At 40.7% G+C, this 26,134-nt stretch overlaps 1 long non-coding RNA gene across 5 annotated transcripts in view; it reads right to left on the reverse strand.

Annotated features, from left to right (window-relative positions):
* Window positions 1-26,134, reverse strand: part of LOC100622439 — a 123,810-nt gene that overhangs the window by 13,957 nt on the left and 83,719 nt on the right. For 4 of the 5 annotated variants that reach the window (XR_002335662.1, XR_002335661.1, XR_002335659.1 and 1 more), the window contains exon 2: window positions 228-344. This is a non-coding gene — a long non-coding RNA (uncharacterized LOC100622439). Of the gene's footprint in view, window positions 1-227; window positions 345-642; window positions 964-26,134 lie in introns of those variants that run through there. The other variant, XR_002335660.1, reaches the window with a different exon arrangement.

Consider the following 26,134-nt stretch of genomic DNA (forward strand, 5'->3'; position numbering starts at 1 on the left):
CTGCTAGCTGGGGTAGGAAGAGCCCCCAAAAAAGGCCTGAGCACCCCACCCCCAACACCTCAAGTACTCAGCCACCCACTCAAGTCTTCAACCACCGTGGCCACCGCAGGAAATATTTTTGCATGACGCCATTCTGAAGAGTTTGCCGCCCCAGCTGGCCTGGCCAAATGCTACAGGAGAAGCGGGGCTGGGCAGAGCTGGGGCCACAGGGTCCAGTGCTCACTCACCCTCCCAGCAGTACCCACGCTGGTACCACTTGGCCAGGCTGTAGCCCAGGATGGACACAAGCAGCAGCGAGAGCCCCACGCAGAGGATCAGGCCCAAGGTGCTGATGGAGTCGTCACCTGCAGAGAGACACACATCCTTTGCCCAGCTGCCCAGAGCCCTCTCGCGGCCTGGTACAGGCCAAGTGACCTGCGCCAGTTTCCAAATTTCCTCCCCTCCCTCCGCACCGCCATCAACACGGCTGCCCCTAGGAATGTGGATCTGGGCTCAGTAGTTCAGCTACGCTCCTCTAAGATGTGCTGGTGCAGCTCTGCCACCCAGTGTTTTGGAGTTAGCTTGTTTCTCCAAAGTGACACTCCTCTGCCAATAGACATGGGTTGGAGCTGGGAGGCCTTCCCGAAGCTACAGGGCTTCTACCTGTTGAAAAGGACTGCGCCGTTTGGGGAGGAGCCCGGGAGGTCTCTCCTCTGCAGGAAGCAGGAAGGGCAGCCTGGAGGACCCCCCGACCCCGCCCCAGAGCAGAGACACCCAGACCCTAGCCCTCGCTCCTCAAGGTTGTCATATGCGGTGACAGGGTGTTAACCCTTGGGTTCTGTTTGCTGCTTAGACTCATCACTTCTTCCCTTTTTGTGGTGCGAGCTCTTAGCTAAATTTATATTTTATTTGTAAAGCCAAACCGAGAAAAATAGAAAGAGAGGGAGGGAGGGAGTTTTAAAAACCTGCTGAAGCCAAAGCAGAGCCGAAAACTAGTTTCTCAGGGAGCAGGCAGAGACAACCCACCCGTGCCGGGGCAGGGGAGGAAGGGGAAGGGCCACCCCACTTCCGCTAGATGAGGGGCCAGGAGTGCAGAAGAGTAAGCTGACTCCCCAGCTACATGGCTTGGTGTCTTGAGGCTCCAGGGGTGTTGCCAAGAAGCCAGGAGGTGCAGTGCTGTGCACAGCCTTTGATAAGGGAAGGCTTACATCTGAAGCCCATGCCCATCATTTGCATAATATGCGACCTGAGCAAATCCCTTTCCTGTTGCTAGACTTCAATTTGCTCTTATGAAAAATAAGCTTAAGGAAAAATACACATGGAGCTCTTGTGGCGATTCATGGAGATGCCCCTTAGAAAGCACTTCTGCAGAGGACCTGGCACACATGAAGTGTTGAATAGATGTTAATTACATCATTACTCTTGCCATTATCATCACATGATGTGATTGTTTTTTTCTTAATGTCTTCACCTGCGACATATGGAAGTACCTGGGCCAGGGATTGAATCCAAGCTGCAGCTGTGACTTACATTCCAGCTGTGGCAATGCCAGATCCTTTAACCCACTGTGCTGGGCTGGGGATAGATCCCATGCCTCAGCAGTGACTCAAGCCACTGCAGTCAGATTCTTAACCTACTGGGCCACAGCGGGAATGCCTGTGCTCTTAAATATTTCACAGTTCCCCCTACCCAAGCCTTTCCCTCTCATACCTCTTGGCCTGTCTTCCCATTAAAGCAGCAAGGTTATTCTCTGAGAGAATATGACCTCCAAATACAGAAAGAAAGGGTCTCTCACCTACATTTAGATTCCAAAAGCCCAGGCTCTTAGCGAAATGGAAGGGATTCCCAACAGAGGCAAGAAATGAACAAAAGCAAGATGAACCTGCTGGCTATAGCACGGAAAAAACTCCAGCCTGGGGGAGGGGGAGGGAGAGGAAGAAAGTCAGGGAAGAGAGATGGGAAATGAGCACTGGAAAACATTGAAAAGATATGAGTGGGCCCCAGAGAGAAAGTCCTTGTTCCTAATCCAAAGTCCCATCGGGGCTCAGTGGTAATGAACCCGACCAGTATTCAGGAAGATGCAGATTCGATCCCTGGCCCCACTCTGGGTTAAGGATCAGGCGCTGCCATGAGCTGTGGTGTAGGTTGAAGATGAGGCTCGGATCCCAATTTGTATGTGGCTGTGGAGTAGGCTGGCAGCTGCAGCTCCGATGTGACCCCTAGCCTGGAAACTTCCATATGCTGCAGGTGCAGCCCTAAAAAGAAAAAAAAAAAATGTAAAGCCCCAGGGAGCCAACACAATTCCCAGATGGAGCCGTGGGATCCAAGAGCTGGACTGAGCCCCATAAAGACAGCAAGGGCCCAATAAGGAGAGTGCCATGGAATATCTTGGCAGATGGAGCTTGGGGCAAACTTGAAGAGTTGCTGTACCCTCTCATGCATGGAGCAACCAAATGATTTCTGGTCCCCGAGAGAGATGGGGAAGTCACAGAGAGGGTCCCCAGACCTGAAGGACCCATACAGCTGTGATCTAGGGCCATCTCTGCAGCACCCTGTCTGGCTGATGCTCAAAGCCCACTCCAAGTAAGTGATCACCATCACCATAGGGGTCAGTGTGGGAGCATTAGGGACTATGCACCTCTCCCCCACTCTTTAGGTCCCCAAGAAAAGGGGGAAGCGGGGATCCCCAAAGCCACAAACAGCATCTTTTCTGTGCCAGGCAATTGTCTTACAGCAAGAAATAAAAGATAAAAATCCTTATCTTCATGAGGATTATATTCCAGTGGAGGGATTCAGACAATAAATTTTTTTAAATTATATAATATATTGGGAGGCAACACAGGCTAGGGAGAAAGAAATAAAGCAGAAGAGATAGACACTGTATGGATAAGCATTATCTTCAATAAAGCAGTCAGGAAAGGCCTCCTGTACACTGTAAAAATTGAGGAGAAGCCATACTGTAGATGAAAAAATGAACAAGGAAGGTAGATAACCAGGTGAAAATGTTCTAAGCAGAGGGAGCCACAGGTAGGAATGAGGCAAGAGCAGCCAAGCAGGTTCTGGGAGCATGGGGTAGCGGGTGGGGGAGAGCAGCAAGAGGTGGGAGGAAGGAGCCAGATAATGCAGTGCTTTGGAGGCAATCAGGGGAGTTTGATTTTTTCCTCTGAGCGAGATGGGGAGTCGTGAGAGGACTTTAAGCAGAAAAGTGCATGATCTGAATTTTTTTTTTTTTTTATGGCCACACCTGGGGCATATGGAAGTTCCCAGGCTAGGGGTCAAATTGGAGCTACAGCTGCCAGCCTACACCATAGCCATAGCAACTTAGGATCCAAGCCACATCTGCAACTAACACCACAGCTCACAGCAATGCCAGATCCCTGACCCACCAAGCGAGGCCAGGGATCAAACCCGCATCCTCATGGATACTAGTCGAATTCACTCCTGCTGCGCTACAACAGGAACTCCATGATCTGATGTTTTAAAGGACCACTCCAGCAGTGAGCATGTTGTTAAGAATAGATGCAATGGGGGGTGGGGTGGGGGATGATGAAGGGAGACCAGTCATGAGGCTACTGGAAAGATCCATTGGAGGCAAGTAGTGCAAGCAACTAAGAGGCCAAAGTCAGAAAGAGTTCAGCTATGAGGATAAGAGAGAGCACAACAGTGACCCAAGGGCTCAGGTTTTGGGTTAGTGACCACAGGTACGTGGACACATGACTCAGTAAAGGCATGAGTAATATTCATGGTGTTTGTGGAAGCTGGGGTTTTGAAAGATTTCATCAAAGTCTGTCTAGGAGTACCCTCAGGAAAGCACCAGCAGGGAAATCACAGCCTTCTGGAGACCCAGCTGGCAAGGGAAGGAGATGCACTCTCTCTGCTACCATTTTGTCCCCACCCCTAATAGCTCCATCTATTAGGTGCCATCTATTAGGTAGCTTGCAGACACATTTAATTACTATCCTATTTTAACTTCTTTATCTTTCTAGGATGCTCCTTTAACTGACACTCTTCATTTATTCTCCCTTTTGCATAAATTTAAGATTTTATTGTAAAATACTTCATGCACACAGGAAGTACACAGAAAAACATGATGGACATCCATGTGCATACTACTAATCTTCAAAGAAGTCTAAAATTTTGCCATTCTTGCTTAGTAGTTATCTCAGTTTCAGGATAGTCTTCTTTTACCTCCCCCTCTAAGTAACTTTTCTCCCAAATTTAGTATTTAGCTTCCCTATGCATGGTTTTTATACTATTATTTCATGTTTCCCCATTAAAAAATTATATATGGCAGGAGGTGGGACCCAAAGAGAGCCCAGCATTCCAGGTTGAGGAGAAAGCATTTGGCACCCAGGAGACCAATGCAGCTTGAATTTATGGAACAAAATACCAAAGAGGAAGGGCTGTGTAGAGAGATTTCCAGACATCTGCAAAGAGGGCCCCTGAAGGCTCTGGCTGTGGCTTGTCCTTTCATTTTGCTTATGGTGTGTCTTTTTTGAGCAGAATTTTAACTTCCATTATAATTAAATTTATCCGTAACTGTGGTTTTAAAAATCTTACTTAAGAAATCCATCTCTACTCCCAGATATACTTCTTAATTTTCTTCTAAAAGTTTTAAAGTTTTGTTTTTTCACAGTTACAAAAGTAATCTAACTGGAATTCATTATTGAATACATTATAAGATAATGATCTAATTTTCATGTGGAAAATTAACTTTTTGTTCCTTCCCCAATGAGCTTCATTGCCAGCACTTTCATATATCAGGTTTTACATATATGTATGTTTCTTTTTCTGGACTCAATGGTCTTCCCTTGGCCTAAGTGTCTATCATTATACCACTCCTACATTATCTTAATTACTATAGCCTCATAATAATCTTGATAGTTGATAAAATAAACACTCCTCTTTAGTCTCTTTCAAAAACATATTAGTTATATTCTGGATACTTTACTCTTCCTCGCAAATTTTATAATCAGTTTTTTAAGGTAAGTGGAAACCCTCTTAGAATTTAGATTGGGATTGCCGTAGATTTATAGGTTCATTTGGGTAAAACTGATAGTCTTCAGATTTATAAATATGACATATATTTTCATTTATTTGTGTCATCTTTTATAGGCTATCATATGTTTCCCCCCTTGAAGTTTTTTACTTTTAGGTTTATTACTTACTGTTAACTTTACTCTTAGAAACTGTATAGTGTTGTTGCTACTGGAAGTGTGAGCTTGTTTTGTATGTATTGATCTTATGTCCAGCAATGTTGCTAAACATTTTCTTTTTTTCTTTTTTTTTTTTTAACATTTTCATTCTAATAGTTTTCTTGTCTAGGTATTTAGGCTATCATATTGTCTGCAAATTAGGACAATTTGTTCTCCTACTCATATTTTTAAATGTATTTTTCTTGTCATATTTCATTGGTTAGAACTTCCAGTGTAATAAATAATAAATAATGTTCTAAATTTACTCCTAAGTATCACTTTCACTTCATTCTGTAATATTTTTACCTATGTTTGATCTAAATGTTTTGTAATTTCAACCGGGATTTTCTCTTTAAACTAGGGATTTTTTGGCAGTGCTCTTTTAGTTTCCAAATATATGGAATGAGGCCTTTGTCTTTTTACTGGTCATGAAAACAGATGTTGATTATAGCACTATGGCTGATATACTCTTTATAAGAAAAGAGAGTAATAGTTAAATTACTTAAATAATGGCTCAATGTTTTCATTTAATTCATGAAATCAAAATAGAGCTTTTGGAAACTCATTCTTTTTTTTTTTTTTTTTTTTTTTTGTCTTTTCTAGGGCTGCACCCACGGCATTGGGAGGTTCCCAGGCTAGGGGCTGAATTGGAGCTAAAGCTGCCGGCCTACACCACAGCCACAGCAACTCAGGATTCGAGCCACATCTGTGACCTACACCACAGCTCACAGCAACCCCAGATCCTTAACCCACTGAGCGAGGCCAGGGATCGAACCTACAACATCAAGGTTCCTAATTGGATTCGTTTACCACTGAGCCATGATGGGAACTCCAACTCATTCTTTATAAGGTAAAACATCTGAGATTATTGTGAATGCTATTGAAAATTCAGTTTAAAAGTCTAATGTTAACCATAAAGTTGTTTTTGCATTTTTCATACTTTTTTTCATTATGGGTTTCAATCTTCAATATTGTTTCTGACCTATTTCCTATTCAACTAATTCTCTCTCTCTCTTTTTTTTTTGTTTTTGTTTTTGTTTTTGTCTTTTGTCTTTTTAGGGCCTCACATGGATGTTCCCAGGCCAGGGGTCCAATCGGAGCTGCTGCTGCCAGCCTACGCCAGAGCCACAGCAATGCCAAATCTGAGATGCGTCCATGACCCACACCACAGCTCACGGCAACACCGGATCCTCAACCCACTGAGTAAAGCCAGGGATCGAACCTAAACTTCATTGTTCCTAGTTGGATTTGTTTCCACTGCACCATGACAGGAACTCCCTTAACTCACTCTTAAGCTGCGTCTAATTTGCTATTAAGCTGTCCTTTGTATTCTTAATTTCTGTTATATTGTTCATGTCCAAAATTTTGATTTAATTATTTTGATAACTTCTAATTATTTGGTAAAGTTTTTCATCAAGTCATTTAATTCTATATTATTTGCTACAACACTTTCCTTTATTTTTTATTGGTTGTTCCAAGGGCTCATATGAATCTATAACTTGTTACAGTCACAGATAAGTTAAAAGTAAAAGAATAAAGATACATCATGCAAAAACTAATCAAAAGAAAGCTGAAATGGCTAAATTTATATCAGACAAAATAGACTTCAGAACAGGAAATATTAACAAGGATAAAGGACATTTCATAATGATAAAAGGGCTGATTCATCAAAAGGACATAGCAATCTTAAATGTGCCTACATCGTCATTATACAGCTTTAAAAGAAAAAAGAAAGAAATGGATAGAACTGAAAGAAAAGCTAGACAAATCCACAGTAATCATTAGATAACACTTTTCTCTCAATGATTGATGGATCATGAAATCAGCAAGGATATTGAAAACATGAACAAGACCACCAGCCAAACTGACCTGGTAGACATTTATAGAACACTATATCCAACATCTGTTAAGTACACATTTTTTTCAAGTATACATGGAACATTCATCAAAATAGATCATATACTAAACTATAAAATAGTCTTAATAAATTTTTCAAAATTGAAATCATATGGAGTATATTCACTGGTCACAGAATTATGTGGAAATGAAAACAAAAACAACAGGAAAACTTCTCACTATTTGGAAATTAATACACATGTAAACATCTCATGGGTAAAAGAAGATATCACAAGAGAAAATAGGAAATACTTAGAACCAAATAAGAGTGAAAACATATCAAAAAATATGGATACAGTCCAGGAAGAGCAAGACAGTGGAGTTCACAGGAGGAATGTGAGAGCTACAAAGAGCAAGAACCCCAGAGATGTGCACAGGGTACCCCTCAAGTATTCAGTAAGGCATGGATTAGTGTTTGTGTGTGAATGACTACCTAAAGCTGGAGAGAGAACCATCTGAAAAGATTAGTGGTAACAGTATCTAGCTTCCAAATAGGACTGATAATAGTGTTTGTTCCCATAATCCAGACTGGAAAAACCCATCATTCACAAGGCATTGTCTAGAGAAGTGAGGAAGGTCTGACCTCAATAGTGGGACATAATCAGCCCTAGACTGAGCACTGCTCTGGACATACCAAACAAATCATAACATAAGACCAGAAGGGACTGAACTGCTTCCAAGTAACTTAACTGCTTCCTGGAATATTTACAGGAAAACAATACTATCTGCATTCAACATGGTAAAATTCACAATGTCTAGAATCCAAGCAAAGATTACCAGACATATAGAGAAGCAAAGAAACATGACCCATAATGAAGAGGATAATTAATCAATTGAAACCAACCCAGAACTGACAGGATATTAGAATCGGTAATCAAGGACATTATAACTCTACTCCACATGTTCAAAATTTAGAGACATTCAAGATATCAGAGTACCCAAGCCATGAAAACCACAGTATCTAAGATAAAAAATACAAATAGATGCAATTAATAGAAGATCAGATATTACAGGAGAAAAAAACAGTGCACTTAAAGACATAACAAGTTCTAAAATGAAACAGAGAGAGAAAAAAAGAATACGACAAATGAAAACACTATCAGTGAGGTGTGGGACAACTTCGAGCGACCTAATATATGTATAATTAGAGTCCTTGAGGGAGAAAAGGACACTAGAAAAAAAATTTGAAGAGATGTGGCCAAAAATGTTCCAAACTTCAAGAACATATCAAATTGTTTATTCAAGCAATATGTTTTCTTCCCTGCAAGGAATTCTGGTACCCATGGTTGATATTCATTATATTGGGGAAAGCCTAGACTATCCTTACAAAAGGAAGGATTACATTTCCTTCCAACCAACTCTCCATAAGGACATTCTTTTCAACTAGAGTGTTTGTGTTAAGGTGGAAGGTATGTAGCACAAGGTTATAGTTTTGGGTAAGAGCTAGGGGTGCATGTTTTCTGCATGGCTCATAAATGGCACAGCCAAGGAGTTCTCATAGTAGTGCAGTGGGTTAAGAATCTGACTGCAGTGGCTTGGGTCACTGCAGAGGTGCGGGTTCAATCCCCGGCCCAGCACAGTGGGTTAAAGGATCCAGTGTTGCTGCAGCTGCAGTATGGGGTCGCAGCAACAGTGTAGTTCCCAGCTGCAGCTCAGATTCAATCCCTGGCTCAAAAACTTCTGTATGCCAAGAGTGCAGCCATCAATTTTTTTTAAGTGGCAAAGCCAAATATTTAGAACTAAACAAAGTAGATGCCTAAGTTGGGTGTATTTCCTTGGTAGAAATTGAGAAGCTTGACCCTTTCTCTCTTTTGCACCATCAATGCCTGTGCTAAGGTGGGAAAATCTTCAGGCATAGCCAGAGATTTCCTCACAAATAGTTTTATGAAATCTCTTTTATATAAGTAATTACAGATGAATACAGACTCCTTTCCTGAGATTTTACAGATAAATCATATTTCTACCAATCCTGATACATACTATTAAAATGCAGGTTTTATATAAGCCTTGGTAACTATGAAATGAACATAGTAAAAGTTATTTCCTCTCCACAAAGTCTAAGTTTAAGGAAAGGTCAATAAAGCGAATTTATTTTCAAAAATGTTGGTACAGATGAAAATTCTCTCAGATTTTTCAAACAGGCCATCAGATAGGTGGAAAAATCCAACATAACTTTTTTTGCTTAAGTTAGTTTTTACTTTCTTAGGCTGCAATATTATTGCTACTATTATACCATTTAAGGAAACTGTAAGTAGAGCTCATAGATGTTAAATAATAATCCACATTTGCAGAGCTCTACATTCCAGAGCCACAGCAAGAACCCAGCTCCTCCTGGCTCCAAAGCCCATGCCCATTCCACTATCCTTTATTGTGTAAAATTACTTGCTCTGGGGTGTTCCCCTCATGACTCAGTGGTAATGAACCCAACTAGCATCCATGAGGATTCGGGTTTGATCCCTGGCCTCACTCAGTGGTTTAAGGATCCGGTATTATCATGAGCTGTGGGGTGTAGGTTGCAGACACAGCTTGGATCCCTCATGGCTGTGGCTGTGGCATAGGTCAGTGGCTACAGCTCTGATTTGACCCCTAGCCTGGGAATTTCCATATGCTGCAGGTGCAGCCCTAAAAAAATAAAAAGAATTACTTGCTGTGTAAAATTATTAGATAGAAATTGAATAAGTTTTAGGTGACATCTCCAAAATTATATTGCTTTTGGAATATTTTATATGAAATTTCTTTGTGTCAGTAGTTAGATAACAGAATTCACCGATGATGGAAGCCACCCCTAAATCAATACACCCATTACCATCAGCTTACAAAAGGATTCATACCTCCATTATATACGGCAGGGAGGTACAAATCCACATTGCCCAAAAACAGTTTCAAATCACAAAGGTATTTGTTTAAAATGAGATTATTCAAAGTGGGAGTCTTATTTTGTACCACTCATCATTGTTTTTTGATGGAGGTGGGGCACTTCCCTCCATTTTCACCCTTACCATTAAAATGCAGATCTTGTTATAGCTCAGTAGCCATGTGGTCAAAGGCTAAAGAGGAGTCAACATAATTGTGATTCTTTTATTAGTCCTGATCCCACAAGGACCATGGGGTTCTAGGAGAAGAGATGCATTCAAGGCAACACTTTCCTTCCCTTTCCACATGCTGATTGGCCCAAGTTGGCTAGTGGGCTGGTCAATGTCTGTTAAAAGTCATAGTTATGGTTCTCGTACTCCACTTCCCCTCCCTCTATATGTCTGGAGCAGTAGGGAACCAGTCTAGCCATCATCCCTCTTCAATTATGCCCAGGCACTCTCATTATGACAGTTCCCTGCCCTTACAGGCCAGAGTGTGGTAAGGTTCAGGATTTGGATTGGGGCCAGGAAGGAGAAAAAAATGTCCCCAAAGTCTTCAGCCCTCATCATCAAGCCAGCCAAGTTTGCAAGACAGGTCTGCATAGACTTGACACATAAGACCTCTGATATAATGCCACTTTGTTTTTCTTTAACATGTGTCTACTGTTTCTCCATATCTCCCTCAGGGATTTTCTGTAATCTATGGTACAATTTCAGCATTCCTGGGTGTAACCAATATGTCATCTTAATTCATCAAAACCCCTTTAAAAAAGAAATGTAGGAGTTCCTGTCATGGCTCAGTGGTTAACGAATCCGACTAGGAACCAGGAGGTTGTGGATTCGATCCCTGGCCTTGCTCAGTGGGTTAAGGATCCAGTGTTGCTGTGAGCTGTGGTGTACGTTGAAGACACGGCTCAGATCTGGTGTTTCTGTGGCTCTGGCGTAGGCTGGCAGCTGTAGCTCTGATTCAACCCCTAGCCTGGGAACCTCCATACACCACGGGTATGGCCCTAAAAAGACAAAAAGACCAAAAAAAAGAAAAGAAAAAAGAAAGAAACCTGTATATACTCATTTTACAAACAACCCTAAGCTTATCCTTATGTAAAATCTTGACCTAGGAAACTCAGGCTTGTAGTTTGTAAAAAGGAAAATTGGCGGAGTTCCCGTCGTGGAGCAGTGGTTAATGAATCTGACTAGGAACCATGAGGTTGCGGGTTCTGTCCCTGCCCTTGCTCAGTGGGTTAACGATCTGGCGTTACCGTGAGCTGTGGTGTAGGTCGCAGACGAGGCTCGGATCCCGCGTTGCTGTGGCTCTGGCGTAGGTCGGCGGCTACAGCTCCGATTCGACCCCTAGCCTGGGAACCTCCATATGCCACGGGAGCGGCCCAAGAAATGGCAAAAAGACCAAAAAAAAAAAAAAAAAAAAAGGAAAATTGGCATTATGTTTACTTAGAATGATGGAGAAAGAGGATAAGATATAAGAGGAAAAGAAGGCACTGAGAACAAAGTCAGATAAAGAGATAAGTTAGGAGGTGGGGAGGGAGAAGGAGGAACTGAGAGAAAAAGAAGAAGAAAGAGGAGGAGAAGGGGAAAGGGGTGGGGAGGACGAGTGGGAGAAGAAGGGGGGGAGAGGGAGGAGGAGTGGGTGGGGGGAGAAATTAGTGGATATGTAGCTTGGGATACATATAGTAATTTCCCTTTTTGAAAACAGAAGCAAGACACAGGAGAATATAATCAATCAATATGACAGACAAATAGAATATAAATGGCATAGCAACCACACAAGCAAAGTGCAGTATAAGCATAGATAAAATCAAATGAACAAAAGAGGCCCAAAGGCCCTCACCAAGAACAAAACATCACTCAAAAAATAGAAATTCTTCAAAACTGCTTCATTCTTTAGAATCACTTCCTTAAAACATGCACTAAAATAAAGGAAGTTTATAGAAAAAGAAAGATTAAGAAAACAAACTGAAGAACACAATATTATTGTAGAGATAATACATTCAATAGAAAGAGCAAGTAATAGAATAGAAATCATTAAAAACTAAATGACTGACAGAGAAAAAGCTTGAGAAAAGCACAGAGGATGGAAAGAAAAACACAAAGAGATTAAAGCAATAAGAGGAAAAGTTAGTATTTATGAAAGACAAAGATAATCCAACTAAGGAAAATGGGTAACCCTGAGGTAGAGAACCCAATAAATTAAGTAGAAAATATTTTCAAAGATATAATATAAGAGAATTTCCCTAAAATGGGGATGGGAGTGGGAAATGGCATCTGCAGATTAAGTATATACCAGGTGCTAGGAAAAACTGATTCAGAAGACTCAAGATCAAGGTACATTCCAATTAACATGTTGTTCCACTTTCACCTATTATTTCTCAACTTCGAGCCCATCCTCTAGACTCAGTTTTGTGATGCTGTAGCTGGGACTCTGCAGACCACATTTCTCCTTTGCCAACTGGGGAGGTTCTGCCAATGGAGGATGACAGAAGGAGACCGAAAACCTGGAGGAAAAAGAAGGACTTGCCTGGTTCTGTCTGCTTCCCATTGTTTTCCTATGGGTTTCATACAACTGTCAGCATCACCTATTGCTGCTTTTTTACCCCAGTAGTTTCTTCTACAAGCAGTTGGGTCTAGTTTTCCGGGGTTTTTTGTTTGTTTTGTTTTGTCTTTTGGGGGCCACACCCACAGCATATGGAAGTTCCCAGGCTAGGGGTCCAATTGGAGCTGTAGCCACCGGCCTATGCCAGAGCCACAGCAACTCGAAATCCGAGCCGCATCTGTGACCTACACCATAGCTCACGGCAATGCCAGATCCTTAACCCACTGGATGAGGCCAGGGATCAAACATGCATCCTCATGGACACTAGTAGGATTCGTTAACTGCTGAGCCATGACAGGAACTCCCCTAGTTTTCAGTTTTTTTCTGAATTCATAAAACCAGTCTCATTACTCCCTGCCCTCCACTCCAGAAGCATGAGCACCAGGCTGCCAAAGCCCCTTTCTGAAGTCTGAGGTTCTCCTCCACACTCTGTGTTATAATACTTCCAAGTTCTTCCCTTTGTGTTCCCAGTCCTAGGGTAACAGCTCTTCTTACAATTGCTACCTCCAGGGGACCTTAGTGTTCTCTAGCTGCCTTTTCAGTTACCTAGTTAGCAATTCTCTATAATACATTCTCTCTGTTAAAAATACCTGGTGAGCAGGGTGGTGTAACATAATTTAGGCTGACATCAGATTTCTTCACAGCAACCTAATGCCAGGAGACAATGGATCCATGTCTATACATTGACTAAGAGGGGAAAAGTGAAACCTCCAAAATATTTTATCCAGCAAGGATATTGTTCAAATATAAAGGCAATAGGCAGACATCCTCAAATACAAAAGAACTTGAGGAACAGAATATCTACATGCTGTTTTTGGTCCCAACTGCAGTCAGTGGGGGGAGTGGCACCATGGTGGCCCTGAGCAGCATGAAGAGGGTGTCTGTGGAGGAGAGCTGCTTGATGCAAGGTGTCTGATTCCAAGTGGGGTGAGGAGGGTGTCCATGAGGAGTCAGGGATAAGTGGAGAGAGAAGGGAATCAACATAGAGGTGAAGGTAGTTAAACATAGGGTAGCAGACCCCAAGCAAGATGATAAGGGCATCAGTGCTGGAGAGGGGAGCAGTAGAGTTAGGAATTGATTATAATAGGGGATTGATCAAAAAAGTCAATATATTGAAAATAATGGAAGCCAGGTTTCTCACTGTTGGCAAATGCAAAAATGGAGAAACCTAGAATAAGGCTTGTGATATTATATTGGATTGGAGTTATTGATGTGAATACAAGTTTTTCTACATGTATAAATAGATACGGAAATACACGTTGATGTGCATGCAAGCAGCTCTGTCTTCTCAGGGGGCTTGGGAGCAATAATGCTCAATAGCAATGCACACATCTACCACCAAAATCTTGGCTTCTAAATACCATTTTTTTCACTCTAAGAAACCAGGGCTTCTTGGATAAAGGGCTGATTTCAAGAAGGACAGGGAAAATACAAGATGAACCTGAAAATCTTCTTGTGCCTCCCGCTTCTAAAAAAGAAAGACCTAAAGAATATTGAGGACATGTTAAAAGGACATATAAGCCAGGTTCTATTGACCAAATCATGACAGGTTAAATACCAAGATAAATAATTTCCGTTACAATCCACTGAGTAAAATAGAAACCATAAATCTATGCAGAAATCAATTAATTGTAAGTTTAGAGCCTAATGGGATATTTACATGGTTTCAGAGTCCCTTCCCGCAACATGCTTTTTAATTACAAAGAGAAAGAAAAGTAACTTTACAGAAGGGAAGCCTGGCAAACATCACAATAATGAAGTGATCAAAGTAAACGTCATCAACATGAGACCAAAACAAAGGGTGGTCCCCCCGTTTGGATGCACTATGAAGGGCACAGCATCACTCCTATGACATTGTTACCAAATATACAGAACCTGAGTCCAGGAGTAAAGAGACATCACACAAACCCAAACTGAGGGCTTTTTATGAAATAGCTTGCCTGTGATCTTCCAGTGTAAAGGTCATAAAAATCAAAAGAAGATTAAGGAAATATTCCAGACTGAAGCAGGCTAGAAAGACATGAGAACTAAAGGCAGCCTGTGGTTCTGAACTGGGTTCTCCTGCTATAAGAGCCATTATTGGGGCAATTGACAAAACTCAAATAATCTGAGGATTAAATGGAAGTAATACATTAATTTTCTGATTTTAATCATCGTATCATGGTTAAGCAGGGAAATATCTTTGTAAGGAACAGACTCTAGAGTAATTGGGTATCATGGGGCACTAGGTCAATAACTTTCAAATCATTCAGGGAAAAAAGTTTTGGTTTACTTTTTTTTTTTCTTTTTAGGGCTGTAACTGCAGCATATGGAAGTTCACAGGCTAGGGGTCTAATCAGAGGTACAGCTGTCAGCCTACACCACAGCCACAGCAACCTGATCTGTATCTGCCAACTACATCACTGCTCGTGGCCACACCAGATCCTTCACCCACTGAGTGAGGCCAGGGACCCAACCTGCATCCTCATGGATACTAATTGGGTTCTTAATCAGCTGAGCCATAATGAGAACTCCAAAAGTTTTTGGGTTTACTTTTTTAAACATATAGTTCCAACTTTTCTGCAGATACGTAATCATTTCAAAATAAAATGTGATGATTTTAAAAATATGGTTACTGATTTACAAACTCTCTAAGAATTTTATAAATGTAAAAGCAAGATTTAAATGAATACAATATAATGCCTTTTGGTACACTTTTCAAGAGAATATATATTTCTCTTTTTTTTTTTTTTTTTTTGTCTTTTGTATTTTTAGGGCCACACCCGCGGCATATGGAGGTTCCCAGGCTAGGGGTCGAATCGGAGCTGTTGCTGCCGGCCACAGCCACAGCCACCGCAATGCCAGATCTGAGCCACATCTGCGACCTATACCACAGCTCACGGCAACGCCGGATCCTTAACCCACTGAGCGAGGCCAGGGATCAAACCCTCAACCTCATGGTTCCAAGTCAGATTTGTTTCGGCTGCACCACGATGGGAACTCCAGACTATACATTTCATTAAATGCACATATACAATTTTTCTGAATAGATGCAGAAGTAAGATTCTGTGATGATCTGGGAGAGGATGATAGTGGGAAGGAGCTTTAACTTTTCATTTTATATCTTCCTGCATGATTTAAATTTTATTACCAGGTACATATATTAGTCTAATTTAAAAAACAACAAGAGTTTTCTGGAGAAACTCATGGACTTGGAGAACAGACTTGTGGCTGCCAAGGGGGAGGGGAAGGGAATGGGATGGACTGGGAATCTGGGGCTAACAGATGCAAACTACTGCCTTTGGAATGGATAAGCAATGAGATCCTGTTGTGTCGCACTGGGAACTATATGTAGTCACTTATGATGGAGCATGATGGAGGATAATGCAAGAAAAAGAATGTATATATGTATTGTGACTGGGTCAATTTTCTGTATAGTAGAAAATTGACAGAACACTATAAACCAGCCATAATGGAAAGAATAAACATTTTTAAAAAATTTTCTGGAAAACGGGATTATGTGCTGTTTTTGTTTTTCTTTATATTCTCAAGCAATCAAAAATTAATAGATAATATATAATGTTAAACATTTGCAAAAACACATTATAAAACATACTTTCCTATTATAATTAGGGCAAAAGTTTAACAAAGATAGATATCAACGGTTAAGTTGTTTCGAATAATTTTGGTGGCAGAAAGTCTATACCTGTTATTTAAAGCTTTTTAACTTAAAAATCTGTATGAGGAATTGTTCTTGGCTACCGCTTAGCAAGGATCCTATTTTTTTTTATTATACTTAATTTATAACATTGCATTAGTTTCTGGTATACAGCAAGGTGATTCCTTTAAACAAATATATATAATATTTTTCATATTCTTTTCCATTACAGTTTTATTGCAAGAAATTGACTATAGTTCCTTGTGCTATTGAGTAGAACCTTGTTGTTTATCTATGTTATATATAGTAGTTTCTATCTACTAATCCTAAATTCCTAATTTATCCCTCCCCCACCCCTTTTCCCTTTTGGTAACGGTACGTTTGTTTTCTCTGTCTATGAGGCTGTCTCTGTTTCACAAATAAGTTCATTTGTGTCATACTTTAGAGTCCTTGTAGAAATGTGATATTTGTCTTTCTCATTTTGATTTATTTCACTTAGCATGATAATTTCTAGGTCCATCAAATGGCATTATTTCATTCTTTTTATGGCTTTGTAATACTCCATTGTATACGAACCACATCTTTTTTTTTTTTCTTTTTTTCCTGTCTTTTGTCTTTTTAGGGCTGCGCCTGCAGCATATGGAGGTTCCCAGGCTAGGGGTCGAATGGGACCTGTAGCTGCCAGCTTATACCACAGCCACAGCAACGCAGGATCTGAGCTGAATCTTTGACCTACACCACAGCTCATGGCAATGCGGGATCCTTAACTCACTGAGTGAGGCCAAGGATCGAACCCGCAACCTCATGGCTCCTAGTTGGATTCATTTCTGCTGCACCACGACGAGAACTCCTAAACCACATCTTTATCCATCTGTCGATGGACCTTTAGGTTGCTCCGTGTCTTGGCTATCCAACTAGCAAGGATCCTAGAACACACAGACTTCAAGGCAGTTATCTCAGGTCCATGTTGCTGAGAAAAGAAGCTTCTTGTTACTTTAGGTGCACGCTTCCATTACTTCGCTCACCACAATCTCATCCTGGGTGATATGTTTTAAAATCTACTCTCCTGCTTAGTTCTAAGACCTTTGACAAGCATTGTCTAATGATTTTGGAGGTAATAAACTTAAATAGGATTTAGACTTGATACACTCCTGTGTGTCTTCTTCCATATTCCTTCATGTGCTGCCTCATTAACAAAGTCCAGGGGCTGTTCCTATTGCTGTTGCCTTGACTTCCCGATAATGTCCTTGTAAAATCAAGAAAGTCTGGAGCAAGACTCACACTTACTCAAATATGGAATAGTTAAAATAGATTTTAGTTTTTAGCCGTCTCTTGATAAGAGATGAAGGGAGAAGCCTCCCTCTCTCAGGGCACTTAAAGATGAAAGTTTCAAAAGGCACCTCAGAGGAAAGTTTACATGAAGTTTCAGAAGACTTTCAGACAGCAAGAAATTGCTTGCAGAATTCTAGAATTACTTGGCAATATAGAACAGCGATTAAGAGTCTGGGTGCTGGTGCCAAATACACATGGGTTTGAATCTCAGCTTTACTATTTACTTACAGTGTGTCCTTGAGCACGATATATAATCTCTCCAAAACTCAGTTGAATTATCTATGAAATGGAATTAAATTAGCTACTGCCTGAAATTACTGTAGATTTTTTTGGGAAATAATATAATGTCTACCACAAAGAAAGCACATAAGTATTAATAGTAAAAATTGTTCTTGTTGACTACTTTTGAAAAAATAATTGCTCTCTCAATCTATATTTCTAGTCTCATGATTCCAAATACAGATTAAAACAGACTCACAGACTGTAATGTCATGGGTAACAATAAAAGGGAGACAGAGGTTTTCTAAATGTACCATGACATTCATCATAAAAATCTTAGGAAGGAGGACCAGGTACCTTATCACAACACTAGCCCAAGGATGGAGCTGTCCGTGAAACTTCCCATGGGACATGTGTCGCCCCCCAACACGCTGCCTGTTACTAAAGACTGGATCGTAGTTGTAAGTGGTAAGGAGTTTCTTCTGAAATTTGAAACTTTTCCTCTGGTTCCATATCGGCTCTAAGCAGACCCCTCGGGCTACCCACACATTCTACGCTCCACAGAGCACTGTCCCCATACTCAACCAGTGTTGATGGAGTCTCTGCTTCTGTGTCAAGTCCTGTGCTAAACACAGAGTGGCCAAGGCAGATAGGAGCCCTGCCTTCCTGAGCTCACGCTCTATGGGGAGAGGTATGTTAAACAAGTAATCAACCTAAGTTGATCAAAAACGCACATTCTAGGAAGAAGTACATGTGGGTTTGCCCTTAGCACCAGGGGACCTGAACTGTTCTGGGACATGTGGAAGGCTTCCCAGGAGAGGTGGCATTTAAGGAAAACCCAAATTGGGAAAAGAGAATAGCATTGAAGGCAGAAAAAGGAGAAAGAAAAGATCATGGGATATGCACAACAAAATTTGAAAGACTAGTGTGAGATTAGAGAACATGCTGGGGGGTGGGCAGCGGGGAAGGGAGGGGTGAAGCAGGAAGTGGGGCAGAGAGAGAGAGCAGCATGAGAAGAAGTGAAAAAGATGAAGGGGGTCTTGGAGTCTGTGTTAAGAACTTTGTGCTTTATTGTAAGAACAATGGAAAATTATTCAAGCATTTAAGCCGTACAGTGTTAGGACCACATGTGCTCTTTCTAAAAACCACTCACTCTGACTACCACGTGCAGAATAAATTAGAAGAGAGCAAAAACAGAGGTCAGGGTGACCAGTTGGAAGCAAGAGAACCTGGGTAATTATTATCCTTGCCAAGGAACACATATGATATATAATCCAAACATCCAGACATCTGAACAGGTAGCTTTAGTAGAAGGGATATAGTATTAAGACTTACACTCAGTTAATTAAAAAACTAGATAGGATTTCGTTGCCTCAGACCAGGAGCTCTGCAGCAGTCTCTTTAAGGTTGCTCTAGAATAAAGGAGCTACAGAGGTAAGATTCTAGCCTGAGAGCATGAAGGGATCTACTGACCCACTCCCAGGGAAACTGGTGAAAAATACTTTGAAGAAAAACGATCTTTTAAAACTCTGGGAGCTCCTGTTGTGGCTTAGTGGAAAGGAACCCAACTAGTATCCATGAGGATGCAGGTTCGATCCCTGGCCTGGCTCAGTGAGTTAAAGATTTGGGGTTGCCATGAGCTGTGGTGTAGGTCAAAGACACGGCTCGGATCCTGTGGTGTTGCTGTGGCTGTGGTGTAGGCCAGCAGCTACAGCTTCCATTTGACCCCTAGCCTTGGAACCTCCATATGCCGTGGGTGCAAGCCAAAAAAAAAAAAAAGACAAAAAAAAATAAAAAATAAAAACTCTGGAAACAGTTCCAAAGTTTCAATTGCTATTTAGCAAAGGAAGAAACATCTATTCAAGAAAATTTATGGAAGCTTGGTAAGAAAAGCAAGAATCTACGGTATTTGAACCAAGACCATGGCCTCCCTCCACGCTCTCAGCTCAGCAAGGTAGAAACTCCCCTGCAGACTGCTGTTTTCCATAACACAGGTCTCCCTCTACCCCACAGTAACCAGTTAGAGGGCTTGTTTTCCCCAGAAGGAACAGGACTTCAGCATTTCTCAATCTGTCCCCAGATACTGTTGCTGAGGCCAAGTTCCAGGCAAATGCAGTTGAGAAGTGGGGTCTCGCTCTTTTGCCCACTCTCTTCTCATGAGATGGCGGCTCTACCTTGGGTATGGCAGGCTGAGAATATTGGGGCCCCGACTGCCCTTGACTTAGCTCAGGAGGCAAGGGTTTCACACAAGGAGAGGCGAACCAGGAGGATCTCAGACTGCTGCCCACACCTACGGATTGTTCAGCCCCTAGAGAAGTAGCCTTACCCTAACCCTAACCCTAACCCTGACCCTAGGAAAAAGATTTGCCATTGTTCCCATCCCCAGCTCCAGAGCTCCAGAGATTTTTCCTGGGGGGAAAATGGGCCACAAAACAGGGAGCTCATCATATCTTCCCAAAGAAACTGACTTTCTTTGCAACAGAGCATGGAAAAGTTCAAACCTAATGTTTGCTCTCAAGACAGTGGAGGTTGTAGAGAAAAGGAAATGGAGAGATATTCATGGATTTAATGAAGACGTAGCCCAGACTATAGGCTGGATAGTTAATAGGAGAGAATCAGGGAATAAAACAGCTGAGAGGAACCCCCCCCCAAATCAGAACAAATCTCAAACACATACTTCAAAAACTATTCCTTCAAAGGAGTCACAATTTGATCGGATTCACTTACAGAACAGTTTATGCCCCCAGAGCACTGTTGAAACCATTAGAGTGACCAACCAGCAATTAGTGAAATTTAACAGATGGGTAGGGTCAAGAAAAGCAAGAAAGAGAGTCCTGCAAATACCACTGCATCCAAGGGTCTGCAGGCATCCTCACAGCTACATATCTCTAAGGAGCAGCATCAGGGGCCAAATACTGGTGGAGAGAAACAGACTAAAGTAATCCAGCCAATCACACACACCAAAATAAATAAATAAATGACTAAGAAATAACAAGTCTGGAAGGGGAGGGACTAGGACCCAGAATTGCTAAAATATATCATCTAAAATGTCAAGCTTTCAACAAAAATAAATATATGAGGCAAGAAAAGAAATAAGAAAATATAAACCATACAGCAGAGGTGGGGGGGAAACAGCAGCAACATGAACTGCCTGGGAGAGCAAATAGATTTTGGATAACAGAGAAAGATTTCAAAATTGTCATTATAAGGACTTCCTGTTGTTGGATAACAGATTAAGGACCCAGTGTTGTCTCTGTGAGGATGTAGGTTCAATTCTTGGCATCACTTAGTGGGTCAAGGATCGGGTTGCCATAAGCTGCAGCATAGGTCACAGATGCAGTTCGGATCTGGTGCTGCAGTGACTGTGGTGCAGGCCCCAGCTGCAGCTCCAATTTAGCCCCTGGCCCAGGAACTTCCATATGCCACAGATGCAGCCATAAAAAGAAAAAAAAAAAAGAAAGAAAGAAAGGTCATTATAAATATGTTCAGAGAACTAAAGGGAAGCATGTTAAAGAAGTAAAGGAAGGTATGATAACAATATCACATCAGATAAAGAATATCAATAAAACAATAGAAATTATTTGGAAAAACAAATTCAAATTCTGGAATTGAAAAATATAATAACTGAAACAAATATAATAACCTTAGACGGTTCAACAGTAGATTTGAACTGGCAGAAGAATTAAAGAACTTGAACCACTAGAGCAATATTGATTATGCAAACCAAAGAGAGAGAGCCAGAGAGAGAAAATGAAGAGTAATGAATTAAGCCCAGAGAATTGTGCAATAACATACACGTCATCAGAGAACCAGAAAGAGAGGATAGCGAGAAAAGACCAGAGAAAATATTCCAAAAAACACAGTGGCAAAAAATCTTCCCAAATTTATTGAAAAATAACATACACATTCAGGAAACGTAATGAACTTCAGATGGGATCACCACAGAGAGATCCGCAAATACACATCAGAGTAAAATATGCCAAAAAAAAAAAAAAAATACAAGGAAAACAGCCTGAAAGCATCAAGAGAAAAACAGTTCCTTGATTACAAGGAATCCCAATAACATTCGCAGCTAGCTTCATAGCAGAAACAACATAGGCCAGAAGGAGTGCTCAAATTTAAAAAACCGTCAGCCAAGAATCCTACATTCAGCAAAGCTATCTATCAAAAATGAAGGTGAAATAAGGACTTTCCCAGATTGAGGAAAAAAAAAAAAAGCCAAAAGAATTTGTTGCTAGCAAACCTACTTTACAAGAAACACTAAAATGTATTCTTTGGGCTTGAAAGCAAATAATTCCAGATGATCACATGAACACACACACACACACACACACACACAGAGTAATCATGTACCAATAAAGGTAATATTTCTTAAATTATAAATGCATATGTTTATCCTTCTTTCTCATAAGTGATTAAAAAGCAATTATATAACATACATATAATGTAATGTTAGATCTATAACATATAGAAATGTAATAAATTTGTCAATAGCAACATAAGGGAAGTGGGTAGGAACGAAGCTATTTGGGGCTAAGGAAATAAATGCAGTTAGCAAAGTAATAAGTATAACACTGTATTTTGGGTTTGTAACATTAGTAGAGGTGATATACATAACAATAATACACAAAAGAGGGAAAGAGAATAGAGCTACATAGAAGTAATACTTCTATACATCACGGGAATTAAGCTAGTATAATTCTGAAGCTAATTCTGATAAGCTAAGATGTATATGGTAAGCCCTAAAGTAGCCAACACAAAGTGAAACAGTAAAGAAACTAAAATGCTATATTAGAAAATATCTACTTAATGCAAAAGAAAGCAGCAAAAGAAGATCAGAGGGGAAAAAATACATGGGTCATGTAGAAAACAAAAAGTAAAATGGCAGGTGTAAATTCACTTACAGCAATAATAACATTAAATATAAATGGATTAAACAATCAAATTTTAAAAGGGCAAATATTGTCATACTAGATTAAAAAGAACAACATGGCCCAACCACATGCTGTCTACAAACTTAGTTGTATCTCCCCTGTAGAATATTTATAGCTAAAGCAGTGATTAGAGGGGAATTTATAGCTGTAAATGCATATTTTAAGAAAGAATAAATATCTCAAATCAATAGCCAAATTTTCCACATTAATCACTGAAAAAAAAAAAGGGAAGAAAAACTAAACCTAGAGCAAGCACAAGAAAAGAAATAGTAAAGACTAGAATGGGGGAGTTCTCTTGCGGCACAGCAGGTTAAGGATCTGGTGTTGTCACTGCAGCGGCTCAGGTCACTGCAGTGACATAAGTTTGATCCCTGGCCCAGGAACTTTCACATGCCATAGGTGTGGCAAAAAAAAAAAAAAAAGAGGAGTTCCCATCGTGGCTCAGCAGTTAACAAATCCCACTAGGAACTATGTGGTTGCTGGTTCGGTCCCTGGCCTTGCTCAGGGGGTTAAGGGTCTGGCATTGCCGTGAGCTGTGGTATAGGTTGCAGACATGGCTTGGATCCTGCGTTGCTGTGGCTCTGGTGTAGGCCAGTGGCTACAGCTCCGACTGGACCCCTAGCCTGGGACCCACCATATGCTGCGGGAGCGGCCCTAGAAAAGGCAAAAAGACAAAAAAAAAAAAAAAAAAAAAGAGAGAGAGAGAGAGATTAGAGTGGACAATAATGAAATAGAAACTAGAAAAACAATAGAGAACATAAAGGAAAATAGAAGTTGGTTTTTTGAAAAAAGCAACAAAATTGACAACCTTTAGTTAGACTGACCAGGAAAAAAGAAAGAAAAGACTCAAATTACCAAAATCAGAGATGAATGAGAGAACATTATTACCAACCTTACAAAAATCAAAAGGATTATAAAGGAATATTGTGAACAATCAAACACCAACAAATTATATAACTTAGATGAAAGAAACAAATTCCTAGAAAGACACAAACTTCTAAAACTGGCTCAATTAGTAGATGCAAACACTTACATTTAGAATAGCTAAGCAAGAAGTCCCACTGCATAGCATAGGGAACTACATCCAATTTCTTGGAATAGACCATGATGGAAGATAAGACAAGAAAAAGAATATATGTATATGTGTGTGATTGGGTCACTTTGCTGTGCAGCAGAAATTGGCACAACATTGTAAATAAACTATAATTTAAAATGTAAAAAAATAGGAGTTCCCATCATGGCTCCATGGTTAATGAATCTGACTAGGAACCACGAGGTTGCAGGTTCAATCCCTGGCCTCACTCAGTGGGTTAACGATCCAGCGTTGCTGTGAGCTGTGGTGCAGGCTGCAGATGCGGCTCAGATCCCTCGTTGCTATGGCTCTGGCGTAGGCCGGCAGCTACAGCTCCAATTAGACCCCTAGCCTGGGAACCACCATATGCCATGAGTGTGGCCCTAGAAAAGACAAAATAAAAATAAAAAAATAAAATAAAAATAAAATTGATTCAGGAAGAAATAAGACAACTTAAGTAAATGTAACAAATGAAGAGACTGAATTAGTAATCAAAAATCCACAAAGAGGAGTTCCCGTTGTGGCGCAGTGGTTAACGAATCCGACTAGGAACCATGAGGTTGCGGGTTCGGTCCCTGCCCTTGCTCAGTGGGTCAACGATCCGGCGTTGCCGTGAGCTGTGGTGTAGGTTGCAGACGCGGCTCGGATCCCGAGTTGCTGTGGCTCTGGCGTAGGCTGGTGGCTACAGCTCCGATTGGACCCCTAGCCTGGGAACCTCCATGTGCCGCGGGAGCGGCCCAAGAAATAGCAACAACAACAAAAGACAAAAAGACAAAAAAAGAAAAAGAAAAAAAAAATCCACAAAGAAAAACCTAAGCCTAGATAGCTTGACTACTGAATTCTACCAAGGATTTAAAGAAGAATTAATACCAATTCTCCATAAACTCTCCAAAAAAAAAAAAAAATAGAAGGGAAGGGAACACTCCCCAACTCATTTTTACAGGGCCAGTATTATTCTAATACCAAGACCAGACAAAGAAATCACAAGAAAAGAAAATTATAAGCAAAATATCTCTTATGAATATGGACACAAAATTTCTCTACAAAAGACTAACAAACTTAATCCGGCAACATATAGAAAGAATTATACACCCATGTCCAAGTGGGATTTATTTCAGATGCAAAATTGTTTCAACATCTGAACTATCAATTAATATAATACATTATATCAAAAGAATAAAAAACAAAAATCACATGATCATCTCATTAAATACAGAAAACACATTTGACAAAATCCAACATGCTTTCTCGATAAAAAAAAACTCAGAAAACTAGAGAACTTCCTCAAACTTGATAAAAGTCCTTCATAAGAAACCCACAGCTAACATCAGAACTAATGATAAAAAGATTGGATGGTTTCCTTATGAAATCAGGAACAAGACAATGATATCCATTCTTGCCACCTTTATTCCACATTGTACTAGAGGTTCTAGCCAGGCAGTTAAGACAATAAAAAGAAATAAATGGCATCTACATTGCAAAGGAAGAAACAAAACTATTTCTACACACAGATTGTATCTTATACATTAAAAATCCTGAGAGTTCCTGTTGTGGTTCAGAAGGTTAAGAATCCAGCTAGTATCCATGAGGATGTGGGTTCCATCCCTGGCCTTACTCAGTGGGTTAAGGATCCAGAGTTACCATGAACTGTGGTGTAGGTCACAGATGTGGCTTGGATCTGGCATGGCTGTGGCTGTGGCCGGCAGCTGCAGCTCTAATTCCACCCTTAGCCTGGGAACTTCCATATGTCACATGTGCAGGCTTAAAAAGACAACAACAAAAAAATCCTAAGAAACTTACTAAAAAACTGCTAGAACTAATAAACAAGTTCAGCAAGTTGCAGGTTAGAAGACAAAATATACAATGTACAAAACTGCTGTCTCGGAGTTCCCGTTGTGGCTCAGTGGTTAACGAATCCAACTAGGAACCATGAGGTTGTGGGTTCAAGCCCTGGCCTTGCTCAGTGGGTTAAGGATCTGGCATTGCCGTGAGCTGTGGTGTAGGTTGCAGACGTGGCTCAGATCCCGCGTTGCTGTGGCTCTGGCATAGGCCAGGGGCTGCAGCTCCGATTAGACCCCTAGCCTGGGAACCTCCATTGCTGTGGAAGCAGCCCTAGAAAAGGCAAAAAGACAAAAAAAAAAAAAAAAAAGCTGCTGTCTCTTCATACACTTGCAATGAACAATCCAAAAATGAAATTAAGAAAACATTAATTCACCATAGCATCAAAAAATAAAATGCTTAGAAATAAATTAAAGAAAATGCGTAAAATGAATATTACAAGTCATAGATGACAAAAAAAATAAATAAGACCTAAATAGATGACAGATACTCCATGTTTATGGATCAGAAGACTTAACCCTGTTAGGATGGCAGTTTTTCCCAAACTGATCTACAGAATCAATGAATCCCA

This window comes from Sus scrofa, chromosome 9 (assembly GCF_000003025.6).
Source record: "Sus scrofa isolate TJ Tabasco breed Duroc chromosome 9, Sscrofa11.1, whole genome shotgun sequence".
In the NCBI taxonomy this organism is placed as follows: domain Eukaryota; kingdom Metazoa; phylum Chordata; class Mammalia; order Artiodactyla; family Suidae; genus Sus; species Sus scrofa.